Source organism: Danio rerio, chromosome 2 (genome assembly GCF_052040795.2).
Source record: "Danio rerio strain M-AB ecotype USA chromosome 2, GRCz13ab, whole genome shotgun sequence".
In the NCBI taxonomy this organism is placed as follows: Eukaryota; Metazoa; Chordata; class Actinopteri; order Cypriniformes; family Danionidae; genus Danio; species Danio rerio.
Genome location: NC_141022.1, coordinates 62,439,406 through 62,452,176, shown reverse-complemented (window position 1 = coordinate 62,452,176; position 12,771 = coordinate 62,439,406).

Genomic DNA, 12,771 nt, shown 5'->3' with positions numbered 1-12,771 from the left:
ACCCTACGATTTCAGCCGCTTGTATCTCAGATCTTAAGAAAGTAATGATCATAGGTGAGAGTAGGAACGAAGATTGACCAGTCACACAGGAGCTTTGCCTTTCGGCTCCTTCTTTACCACAATGGAGTGGTACATCGACCGCAGTACTGCTGCACTGATCCGCCTGTCAATCTCACGCTCCATCCCTCATTCCTGAACTAAACCCCAAGATACTTGAACTCTTTCACCTGGGGTGAAGACTTTCCCCCAACATGAAGATGGCAAACCACCCTTTTTTCCAGTGGAGCATCATGGACTTGGACTTGGAGGTCAGGCCCGTGCAGAGACCTTCCAAGGGGCAAGAGACCTTCCAAGGGGGTGATGTCGAGAATGACATGAATTGGTCGGGGGGGGGGGTTCTTGGGAACGAATGGGGTTGATGTCACGCGCGAACTGGGGACTTGGGGCTGGGGGGTGGTGAGTGGTGGTGCATGCGAACTGAAAAGTGTGTGTGTGTGGGGTGGGGGGGGGGGGTGTTGGGGGGTTTGAATGGGGGGTGATTGGGTTGGGTCGGTTTGCTGGGGCACTTCAGATCATTTTGGAAGGGCACTTTCTATCCAGGACTAAAAAGGGCATGTGCACTGCACAGGTTGAGCCCTATGGTGCTGATTCTCATCCCAGCCACATCAGACTCAGCAGACAACAGTGCAGTCAATGCTGGAGGTCCAAGTCTGAGGACACCGACAGAACAACCTCATCTGTGAATAGCAGAGACGAAATCCTTTAGTTCTTGACCCAGACCCCCTGCTGATCAAGACCGTGCCTAAAAAATCTGTCCATAAATATAGTGAACAGAACTGGTGACAAAGAGCAGCCCTGCTTGAGTCAAACATGCACTGGAAACAAGTCTGACTTATCGCTGGCAATGTGAATCAAACTCCTGCTCTGTCCATACAGGGACCAGACAGCGCTTAACAGACCGCCTCTCACCCTATACTCCCAGAGGAACCACATAGGGACACAGTCCAATGCCTTCTTCAGATCCATGAAACACATGTGGACTGGTTAGGCATACTCCCTTGAACCATCCTGGTGAGGGAATACAGCTGCTCCAGCGTTCTGAAATCTGTATGGTTCCTCCTGAATTCGGGTTCAACCATTGGCCGGATCCTCCTCTCCAGGACCCTGGCATGGACTCTTTCCAGGGAGGCTGAGGAGTGTGTGGGATCCACCTATAGTTGGAACACACCCTTCAGTTCCCCTTCTTTAAAATGGGAAGCACCACCCCAGTTGCCCAGTTCAGAGATACTGTCCCTGACCTTCATGTGATAGTGTAGAGATGTGTCAGCCCGGACAGCCCACAATATCCAGAGGGCCTACTCACACTATGCCATCCGTACTGTGCCCATGCCTGTTTCCCGGATCGTTTGAGAAGTGTGAGTGCGCTGAATCTGGCTCAGGCATGGTTCACTTGGCCGGCCCTGGCCCGGTTGGAAGAGGTGTGCCTGAGCGCGGTTCACTTGGGCTTTGGCCTGGTACGCTTGTGTGTGAGTGCAAAACGCGCCAAAGCCCGAAACTGAAAGCGAGACGTGACTTTTAAGGGGCTGTTTCATATGGATTTATTAATCATTCTTACTGTTCAGTGATCGCAAATCACTGAACGTAAAGTGATCTGCCGTAGTTTATTAAAGACGCAAACCCCTCACTGCACGTCAGCTGCGCGCCTTCAGCAGACCTCCTCATTCCTGCAGCACGAGAGCTTTATGATCGTTTATGAGCGCCAAAAGTGGCGGATCTGTCCGGTAAAATATCTGACTGTGTGTCACTGCATCCCTAAGGACTGTTTGGCGAAATATTTGACTGCATGTCACTGCATAACAAACCACTGAAACGATATAACTAGAGAAATCTCCACTGTGCTACTGGGTGAGAGCGTATGACAAGCCGTTTTAGCATTTAAACCTTGTTCTGACTATCCATGAATATATTTAGAGATATCTCTAATTATATTTTGACTTGTCATAATTATATTTCGACTAGTCAGATTGGAGATATCTGCAAATATATTATGACTAGTCATATTCCTCCATTGACTTTCATTGAAAAATATTTGAAGTAATTAGAGATATCTCCAAATGAATTTTGACTAGTCAAAAATCCAATTCAAGATATCTACAACTGTAATTAGACTTTTAGTAAATTAATTAGAGATATCTTTAAATATATTTGTAAATATCTCTAAATATGACGAATTAAAGACATCTCCAAATGTATTATGACTAGTAAAAGCTCAGTTAGAGATATCTCTAATTACAATTGTTACTAGTCAAAATTCATCTGCAAATATTTTTCAATGGAAGTCAATGGAGGAATATGACTAGTCATAATATATTTGCAGATATCTCCAATCTGATTTCGCACTAGTACAATTGTAATTGCAGATATCTCTAATTGTCATTCTGAGTAGTGGAATTATAATTATGACTAGTCAAAATATAATTAGAGATATCTCTAAATATATTTATGGAGTCAGAACAAAAATTTAAATGCTAAAAGCAGCAGCGATGATGTAAGCGTGCCGAGGCTCGATATGGTGTGAGCGCGGGCCGTCGGGGGAGACGGGAGGGGGGACAAGCGTGCTTTGGCCCGGTTCGAGGCAACTGTACCTAGTGTGAGTACGGCCAGAGACTAGAGGAACATAGGGTAGGTCTCATCCACTCAAAAGGTCATGATCTACATTCATTGAATAATTCCACACACTGAGGAAGGCATTGAGCTGAACATTTGTGTTTAATATCTCTGAAGAATGTGAAATTAGAAAATTTAAAGTAATTATGAGTGCAGATCATGACTTTTTGAGTTGTATTGTTAGTGCACCAAATGGAAATACCTCAGGATTGAAGTGCATACTTCACTATTAGACTTGAATCTCACCCACTCCGGCTGCTTTGCCAGTGCAAAATGTCTTCAGCTTGGGTGATGGTGAGTCCACCTCTGCTTCCCCTGTCTCTGCTACCTCAGTGGAAGGCTTCTCAGTGTGATTGAGGAAATCCTCACAGTATTCCTTCCATCGTCCGACAACATCCCCAGTTGAGAACAACAGCTCGCTTCCTTCGCTGTCAACAGTGTTGTGTGGAACTGCTTTGCCCTCCTGAGGTGCTGGACGGTTTGCCAGAACTTCTTTGAGGCCGACTGGTAGTCTTCCTCCATTGTCCCAGGTCTAAGTTTTTGCTTCCGCAAACGGTCGGGCTGCAGTGCGCTTGTCCCATCAGCTGCCTCAGGAGTCCTATAAGCCAACCAAGCCTCCTTCAGCTTGACTGCATTCCCTACTTTCAGTGTCCGGTCTCCACAACAGCCACAGCTCCTCACAGCTGCATTAAAAATGGAGTCTGAGAACATGGACCACTCTGTCTCACTGTCTACAGTCTCCCGCAGGAACTGGTCAAAGCTCTTCCAGAGGTGAGAGTTGTAAATCCCTCTGTCATGTGGTTCAGTCAGATGTTCCCAGAGAACTCTCACAGTATGTTTGGACCTGCGAAGTGTATCCAGCCTCCTTCTCTGCCAGCGGATCCAACTCAACACCAGGTGTTGATCAGTGGACAGCTCTGCTTCTTTCTTTACCTGAGTGTCTAAGACATACTGTCAGAGATCGAAGATTCAACCACAAAATCATCAACCTCAGGCCTAGTGTGTCCTGGTGCCATGTGCACTGATGGACACACTTATGCTTGAACATGGTGTTTGATATGGACAAACTGTGCACAGATGTCCAACAACAGAACACCACTCGGGTCCAGCTCAAGAAGGCCGTTCCTCCCAATCAAGCCTCTCCACTGTCTTACCTAACATGAGCATTGAATTTCACAGGAGAACAACAGAGTCCTCAGTCGGAGCATCTTCCAGCACCCTATTTAGGACTTCAATAAGGTCAAGCACTGCACTGATGTTTGGTTCATGAGCACAACCTACAGAGAGAGACTGGTCCCCGACCCAAGGGAGCAGAGAGGCGACCTGCTCATTCACTGGGGAAAACTCCAACACGTGATGGCTGAGTTGGGGAGCTATAAGCACACACCAACCCCACCGCCTCTCACTGTGGGGAACTTCAGAGAAGCTGAAGCTGAGTTCCAGAGCCAAGCTGTGCATGAGTTGAACCTCTAGGTGACATTCTGTTACACGGGGAGTGACACTAACAACTGTGGTTGGATCCACATGCAGGTTTGTTCAGTGGTCGGGCAAGCAAAGGTCAACACAGGTGCAAACAGATGTATGAAGGCAAATCCAGAATCGTAGTCAATATAACTAGCAAGAGGTCAAAAGGCAGGCGGCAGACAGGGATAGCTAAATAAACAAGGCTAGGGTCAAAACACTGGAAATTAAGGCTAGGAAAATGTGTTGTAATGTCACTGTGGCAGATAACATGACTCGACAATAGGAGTGAGTGTGTTGCTTAAATAGTGTGTGCAATCAGTCTCTGACAATCCTTAGGTGGTGCGAGTGTAATCAGTCTAGATGAGGAAGCATGTGTGAGTGTGAGCGGAGTGCATGTATGAAAATGTAGTCCAGAAATAGCAGATTTGTAGTCCATGGTTATAGAGAGTAAAATCTCTATAAGATCGCTGGTTATCGTGACACATTCCATGTCCCAGGAGCCAGTTTCTTGCCATCAGGGGCTTACACATGAGTAGGCCCACACGGAATCTGCGCACGCAGAATTCCGCAGATTTTCCGCAGATTTTCCGCAGATTTCTGCAGATTTTTAGCCCATTATTAATTCTGTTTATTTGCTTGAGTAAATGTGTAAATCTGAATTTATTCAGTTTTTATTCAGTAATTTATTGCTTTTTATTTAATATATTAAGGTTTTAGTTATGATACTCCCAAAATAATTCCGCAGAAATTCTCAGATTTTTACTAAAATTCTCTTCAGAAATAGCCAAAAACGTCCGCAGATTCCGTCTGGCCCTGCACATGAGTCCCAAGCCTGGAGCCCCAGTTGCACCAAACCAGGGAATGTCATGGTGCTTGATTAAATTAAACTTATACGGGGTTTTAGAACCACACTTACGCCGAGTTCAGATTGCAGGACTTTCAAAGTAGTCGTGTCACAGATGTTTTCACACTGCATGACTATCTAGGCTAGCGTTTCGTCGCTGCTTTATTTACACTGCAAGATGGGTCAGCGACAGGGGCTTTTTCATTGCATGACTTTACTATAAGAAGAATCGCAGACAACTTCGTCCAAACTACGTCTCACAGCCAAAAACATGTAGTATATCTATTGTTATTAACTACATAACGAGGAAAAAGCCTTTAATGGGATAGAAAATGTACATATTTGCTCACCTGGGTTTGAAGGGAATTAGCCATTTCTCAACTTTCTGTCACGGTTGTGTAGAGGAAAAAGGAGCGAGGACTCAATTGCAAAGAAAAAGGTCTTTATTAATGGTAAAAATAAAAAAAAAACAGCAAAATAAACTACCCTGAGGGGGGAAACACTAGCTAAACAAATAAACAAACAAACAAACAAACTTGACTGGACAGGCTGGTAGGGATCAGGGCTGGAACACACGACAGGACAAGGAGACAAACGATGACATACGGTGACGAACTGGCACAGGACAGCAGACATGAGGAGAATATAAAGCAGAATTAAATTAATACACAGGTGAACAAACAGGTGGGTTAACAAGGAGGGTGGGACTAGACAATAGACAGGAGAGCAATGACATGAAGAGACAACACAAGCCATGCGCTCACACAAAACAAGACTAGAACACGCAGCACATGAGAGAACTTATTAACCGTGTGTTCATAACAACACAAGCACACGGTGCATGTAAACACAACACCAACAGAAGACTGAACGCAAGACACGATGAATGAAAGCACTCACCGTGCACTCACACACACAGCGTGCATGTTTCATCCCACCGACCAAAACCGAAACCAACTGGACTGAGCGCTGGGAATGAAACACCACGCTGCAGACAGACGAACAGGAACACCCGGACGGGAGCGCGCACTTGCAAACACATCAAGCGGGGACGCGCACGGTCCATGCGCGTTCACAAATGGCGTTCATACAGAGACACACACAATGACAAAACAAGTGCTCGACCCAAGAAAACTTGAGCCGAGCACAACAGGACAGGACTAGACAGAGCTAGTGTCCGGACTCTGCCACTAAAACAAGAATTTACAAGACCAGAGTGGCAGAACCCTGACACTTTCTTTTTTTAAATTCCTGTATTGACCTTATTCTAAAATGCGAAGTGCGGCTGTTTTCGCGATTGTCTTAGAACTTCCGATTCAGTCGCCTATGGGAGAAATGACTAGGAATAATAAACGGCAGAAAACAGTCAAACTACTTGCAAATAACTACAAACAAATAATTGCATGACTATACAGACCAAGTAGAACAGTATAACAAGAAAATATCAAATTGCAACATCAAGCAGCGTAACGAGCAGTTTTTAAAGTCTAAAAATGAATGGAAGTGAATGAGACCGGAAGTCTCCAGCCAAACAGATTGAAATGGCAGCGCCCACTTGTCGGCGAAGAATAAGGTCAATAAAACGTCAAACAAAAACGGCTGCTCCTGTCACACCTCCACAAATGTTTCCTCCATTTCCTGGGTCCAGATAAACTGAAAATGAGCGCTTTTAACTCCCGCTGGCCTGCAGGTACACACACACAGACAAGTGGATGCTGCTCTCTCATTGGCTGTAGGCGATCGCTGATGTTCTTTTCAGCCAAAACTCATTTCCAAGGGCAGCTCCAGATATTCAGCACACCAAATATCTCACAGGCATCGAAGACTCATCAGCGATTCTCTCAGATCACGTCTTTGATAGTTCACACTGTGTGATTGTCACTCACGTGCACGAGCAGCGATTTGCCTGTGATTTCAGGCATTTGTCGGCGATTTCTCAAAACCTGTCGGCGAGTCAAGATCATGCGGTCTGAACTTGGCATTAGTCTGACCTGTCAGCTAGGATCTTCTTGCCTTGTGAGACCCTACCAGGGGCATTTTGCTCCTTACATAGCTCATAGGATCATTCAGACACTCAAACCCCTCCGGCATGATAAGATGCTGGCTCATGGAGAGGATCTAATTATGTTTATTCTTTTATCCTAAACATACATGCTGTGTTATTTGAATGGATTTGTAATAGTCTGACACACTTATGAAAAGGATTCAAGCATTTAAGTTGAATTTGGATTCATAGAGACCACACACGGCGGCGCAGCGGGTAGCACGTTCGCCTCACAACCAGAAGGTCGCTGGGTCGCAGGTTCGAGCCTTGGATCAGTTGGCGTTTCTGTGTGGAGTTTGCATGTTTTCCCAGCGTTCGCGTGGGTTTCCTCCAGGTGCTCCGGTTTCCCCCACAGTCAAAAGACATGCGGTACAGGTTAATTGGGTAGGCTAAACTGTCCATAGTGTGTGTGTGTGGATGTTTCCCAGAGATGGGTTGTAGCTGGAAGGGCATCCACTGCATAAAAACTTGCTGGATAAGTTGGCGGTTCATTCCACTGTGGCGACCAGATTAATAAAGGGACTAAGCCGACAAGAAAATGAAGGAATGAATGAATGAAGAAACCACACACACACGCACATCTGAGTTTATAAATGATTAATGTTACTTTTCCAACATTTCCTTTCAGCCTGAATGATGCTTTATAATCTTATTATATATACACCAGTGTGTGTGTGTGTGTGTGTGTGAGTGTGAGTGAAGCTTCAGTGCCGCTGTGTGAAAGCAGATGCTGAATTAAAGGGCTTTTCTTTCACGCTCACATTCACTGTTTGTCTTCATTTGCAGCTCTTTGTTTTGATTCAGACACTTTTGCACAAACTTCCTGCACACGTGTGTGTGTGTGTGTGTGTGTGTGTGTGTGTGTGTGTGTGTGTGTGTGTGTGTGTGTGTGTGTGTGTGTGTGTGTGTGTGTGTGTATGATGGAGAACTGGAGAACAGAACATCCTGAGCACAGCAGATCCGTGAGAGGAATCAGAACAGCAGCAGTGACCAGGCGTTTCTATAATGTGAGCGAGTGTGTAAGTGTGTGAGTGTGTGTGCAGGGTTTGGCAAAAATAAATTCAAATGTATTTTAAAATGAACAAACAAATAGCTAAGTTTTTTTACTTCAGTGACAACATATATCACAATTGTGCACACAGTGGTTCAGTGGTCAGCACTGCACTGTAAAAAACAATCAGCATTTGTTCAACACACTGTTCTTTTTCTGTCATATATACTAAGAATTGTGAATAAGAATTGATTACACAAAAATATCTGTCATGTCAACAATATTCGCTAAAATGTTATGTCTACATGTTTAACTGAGTTTTCTGGACAAACATTTTTGTGTTGAATAGGAATGTTGATATTTGAATCATTTGGGCATGCGTGACGTGACGATCGCAAACTAAGCTTGTTTATCTGTTGCTTGAAAGAGGGGTGACACAGTGGCGCAATTGGTAGCACAGTCGCCTCACAGCAAGAAGGTTGCTGGTTCGAGACCCGTCCGGGTCAGCTGGCATCCCTATGTTCACGTGTGTTTCCTCCGGGTGCTCCGGTTTCCACCACAGTTGTCTGTGTGTGAATGCACGTTTGCCAGTACTGTGTTGCAGTGGGAAGGGCATCCGCTGTGTAAAAAATATGCTGAATAAGTTGGTGGTTCATTCCGCCGTGGTGACCCCTGATGAATAAAGGGACTAAGCCGAAGGAATGATTGGATGAAGTAGTAAGTTTGTGTTCATTTTTAAGTAAAATGATTAAAAATAGGGTGATATGCTAACAACAACTAATTACTTATTTAGCAAATTTGAAAAAAAAAATCATCCACTAAACAGAAAAAAATGTATTGACCCAATAGCAGTAACTGTTGCTTTAGTTGATGTGACAAGAATATCTTTATTTGTAAAATGCAATAATCAACATTGCATGAATGAACAAAATTATGTCAGCTGAACAAAATATTGTTACTGAGAAGAACTAAAAAATAGTTGTTGAGACAGCTCAAAGTTCTTACTGCATCAAGTTGCCTCAACAATTTATTTTTTACAGTGTGTGGCCTCACAGCAAAAAGGTCACTGGTTTAAATTTATCATTGGGCTCACATTCAGATTATATTTTGCCATAAGTGCCAAATCTTTGCCTTAAATGGTCCACATATGAATTGGAATCTTCGGCCCCCCTTTGCCATTGTACCGGTGGGCCACATCAGGCTCACATTCAATTTGTCTGTGCCGAAGGAAAACCACGAGTCGAGCACAACTGCCTAAAGTGGCCCACATTCATATGCTATCTGGGTTTAGACCTACAGGGATCCCAGGAGATGACCAAGTCGTAAAAATGTACATGGAATAGAGTAGGGGGCTTAAAATCGAACGCCGAATTTGACTGGGCTGGTGGTAGATTTACGTCCTCCTGTTACGACTGAAGTTTATTTATTTGTTTATTATTACGTATTGTACCCTGTCTTTTGATTTTGTCCCACCTCCTTGTTGTTTTTCTGTTGTCTCATAGGCTCCCATACCGGCGTGATTCCCTGTTCTGATTGACTGCTGGTCGCAAAAGCATGTATAAAAAGGAGCTTCCGGCAGGGATCGAAGAGCTCATTTCTGTGCGTTCGGTGTTTGGAGTGGAGCTCCTGGGTTTCCCTCACCCCTCCGGAAGAAGACCAACAACCAACATTGTATTGATGACCAGCATATGTTAAAATATTTTTGAGAGTTTGAGCATGTAGGGGTGACCTGCCTATTTATTTGATTACTTTTGACTTTGTTTATGTTTGGGAGTAAGGTGAGCTTTTTTGTATTTTCCTTTAAATAGTAAAAGGTAATTTAGTGGATTTATTTTATAGATTCTTTTGTTTGTTATTTTGGCCTGTGATCACCCTGACGAAATGCTCATATATAATACCCCCATTTTTCTATAATAAATATATTTAGATACACTCTCAATTGAGTGTGCGAGTTTGGTTGTCGACCGAAGGGAATCTTTTGCTTTAAGTTTTGGTTAGTTTGGGAAATTCACCACCCCAACACATTTGTTTTTTTCTTCGTTTATTATGCCCTTTTTGTTTCCCCTAGACTTGGGGCGTAATACCTCCTATGTAGACAAACTGAGAGCGGTTAGAGAGGAATAACTCACTTAAGAGCGATGTCCGTGATACCAAATACTGTTTTCATTCGTGAAAGTAATATGGAGTGATCCACTGTGTCAAAGGCTGCGCTAAGTTCAAGAATAATCGTAACTGATCGGCAGACAGGGTCTGCAGCAAGAAGCAGATCATTTGTGACCTCCACTAAGGCTGTTTCTGTAGTATGAGATTTGCATGAACAACTCATTCAGGGATGTTTGCTAAAAAAAGAGATTTGAAATGGGACAGTGGTTGTTTAGATTGTCCTGGTCAGAACCAGTCTTTTTTTATTGGAGTAATAGCAGCACTTTTAAGAGAAGCAGGCACATTACCACACATTAGAGAATCATTGATCATGGGCGAAGCAGTGGCGCAGTAGGTAGTGCTGTTGCCTCACACCAAGAAGGTTGCTGGGTCGCTGGTTCGAACCTTGGCTCAGTTGGCATTTCTGCAACCCGGGCTCATTGTGGAAACGTAGTCCTGCGGACGTTTCTGGAGATCATGAAATACGTCCTGGCGGGTATGTACGGCTGCAGTTTTTGTGAATCCGCGAGAGGCCGCTGTTGTGCGCTTTTTTGCACCTCAGACGCCTCTCGCGAGTGCCGTTCGCGCCCGCGCTGTTCTCTCGTGAACCCACCAGAGGCCGATGTCTGACAGACAGGATGATTGACTGCGCGACCGGCCAATCGGACGACCCGCCCTCCTCCTTCCCTGAACCCAACCAATTTTACCGATCGACCCGCCTGCCCGCTCGCTTCCCTAAACCCAAGCAACAGTTTACAAAAGTCGTCCAAAAAAATAAAAGCCCCGATTTTTTTTTTCTACTCCGTTTTCTGAGTTCTCACCCTGTTACGAAACTCGTTCACTTAATTTTTGGGATTCTGTTTTTGTCTTACCTGATTGCTGGAACCGCTCTTCCCCGGACTCGAAAAAGATCGCCGTGGTCAACTCCTCTCTGCATCTCGAGCCTGCCGACGTACACGGTGAGCTGAGTGGACAAACGAGTAGCAGCGGGGAAGCCCTCCACAAGGAGGTAAGGCAAGCGCGAAAGGGAACAGCATCACACCGCCCCACAGCGGACGACCGCAGGGAGAAACGCAGGGAGAACATGCAAACTCCTCACAGAAATGCAAACCAAGCTCATTCTGAAAACGTAGTCCCGTACGTACGGCCGCGTTTATTTTTTTCAAGCGATCCTCCGGGTGCTCCGGTTTCCCCCACAGTCCAAAGACATGCTGTACAGGTGAATTGGGTAGGCTAAATTGTCCGTAGTGTATGAGTGTGACAAGCCGGCCGGAATGTGTAAAAAAAAAGTCATTATCAATATGGACAAGTCTAAATGGAGGACTTGTTCCAAAGAGCCGACCCCGCAACCATACGGGACTAAGGCCAAAGAAGAAGAGAATCAATGATTATATCTAAAACATGCAAGCAAAGCAAGCTTTAAAAGCCATGCTGGAATAGGATCAACTGTGAAAGTGGCAGCCTTCATTTGTGAAACCTCTCATCTAACTCTACTTAACACAGCTAGATAGATCGGGAGTGGTCAAATTGAAGAGTGCAGCACCAGAAGGGCTGGAGGCAGGGTCAGATGCAGCCACATCACTAATGCTGCTTCCAGCTATCTTTGAGCTGAAGATAGGGACACGCACGGTCTTTAGCTACCGTAAACCATGTATACAACAAGTGTGTGTGTGTGTGTGGGTGTACGTGGTTTTGTGACATTTCGGGACACCAATAGGTATGACACAGGTATTACAAAAAGGAGGTGAAATATGAGGACATTGGTGGCGTCCTTATTTCGCAAAATGCTTATAAATGCTTCAGAATGAGTTTAGTCAGAGAGTAAAGCTGCACAGTCTCCTGTGATGGTTGGGTTTAGGGGTGAGGTGGGGTGAGGGCAATACAATATACGGTTTCTACAGTATAAAATGAATGGAAACCTATGTAATGTCCCCACTTTTCACAAAAACAAACGTGTGTGTGTGTGTGTGTGTTTGTGTGTGTGTGTGTGTGTGTGTGTGTGAGAGAGAGAGAGAGAGAGCTGAGTTGAATGCAGTTTTACACTCTTAGCAGCAGGAGGCGCTGTTTTGCCACTCTACAGATTAAAGTGTACATTGAAAAGTGATGATATTTGTTGTATTTTAGATTTATTTGCATTAGAATTAGTTTAATTTTCTACATTTAATCTTTATTTTTATAAATATATAATTTCTATAATAATACATTTATTTATTTTTTGGGATATAATGAAATACTCAAGGTCATCACTCTTCTCACTGAATATATATTATTTTTATAAAGCGAGAAACACCAGTTTATGACATTTCGAGCATTAAATATCGTCGTGTGTGTATATATATATATATATATATATATATATATATATATATATATATATATATATATATATATGCATAACAGAATTTAGTTACAGGTAGATTTTAAGATGCTTGGATAAACAGAGCGCGCGGTTTGGGGTTTGATTTGTTGTGGAGGTGCGGCGAGTGACGTCAGAGGGTATCACACTCCAGGAAATGCGCATCATCATCATCACCATGGAGAAACACACCCGCTCACGATGAGCCAATCAGAATACACGTTTCAGAAGCGCATTTTTCCTCATACACACACACACACACA